We start from the raw sequence: 1,305 nt of genomic DNA on the forward strand, positions 1-1,305 counted from the left end.
TTTTGCAGACCTCCCTGTATGTGTTTCAGCTTGGTCCCCTGGGACTATCAAGTACATTTCCCTGAAGGATAAGCCCTCAAAATAAAGCCTGCAAAATAAGAGTGGCTGTAAGTGTGGGGTATGAGCTGGGATCCAGATGTAGCTGGGACTGTACACAATCTCTGGAATCCAGATGTTTGCTCTTTGCCCTTTAAAAAAACTTTTCTTAAATGTTCTTGGCAGCTTTTAACTTTTTAAAATCATGGTTTAATAAATAATTTTTTTAAAGGAAATACAGATGATTAACTCTACTAGGCTGATTGTTCCTGCCAAAGGCTGCACTTTTAAATAAAAAACAAAACAAAACATTCTTACTACTGTTTGCATGAAAACCAAAACTGTAATGGAGAGAAAAATTATGAGCAAAAGCGGCACCAGTCTACTTTAAGGACTGAAAATAAATCTTCTGAAGCTACACTGTGTGTCAGTGTATTTAGTTTAGCTCCTCTGAAGCTTAGTCCATATGATTGGTTGCAGATTAAGTGAGCTGGTTTCCAAGTCTGTTAATATAAACCCTTAAATAGATTCTAGAGATAGATTTGGACTCTCTTGATCTGATCTTTATCTGTAATAACTGACCAAATGCCATGGAGTTTGTGTTATGAAATGTAGAGGCCACCTCTTGAAGGCTTTTTTTTTTTTTTTGACTTACTGAAAGAAAGCAAGTGGCAGTGCTTGTTTTAAGGCATAGCTTGTTCATCAAGAGCAAACAGTTGTAATGCTTCTCTTGAAAGAGGTTGGTTGTTTTTTTTTTTTCCCTCTGCTCTTGAAGCAATTGCCTGAGGTTCTTGTCTGATATGAGTTTACAAAATGGAAGCCAGGCTTCCTGGGGGATTGACTGGGTACACTTTTTCCATGTGTTCCTCAAAAGGACAGAATTGCCCTTAGATCAGAGCTCTGTGTCAGCTTTCTGCTGCCTGTTAGCCTCTGGGAATGCACATGCTTTTTTGGGCTAAAGCTGTTAAAGCTGTTGTTCAGTTAGAAAATAAAGGGAACATATTACACGAGGGAAATTTGTATGTGGTTTGCCACAGTTCAGGTCACTGCCCAAAGCCATCACTGCTTTTGTCTCTGTGGAAATCCTTGTCCTTCTGGTCCTGGAGAAGAGAAGCACAACCTGCTAGAGCTGGAAACAGTCCTTCTCAACATGTCCTCGTCCCCACAGGCCTAAGTGCTAAGGTGATACACCCCCTGTACTGGCACTGAGTGGGCCTGAACCCCCGGAATTTGAGGCAGGAGGGAGCGAGGAAAGAAACCCAGGTCCTA

Source organism: Cariama cristata, unplaced genomic scaffold (assembly GCF_000690535.1).
Source record: "Cariama cristata isolate BGI_N322 unplaced genomic scaffold, ASM69053v1 scaffold32514, whole genome shotgun sequence".
NCBI lineage: Eukaryota > Metazoa > Chordata > Aves > Cariamiformes > Cariamidae > Cariama > Cariama cristata.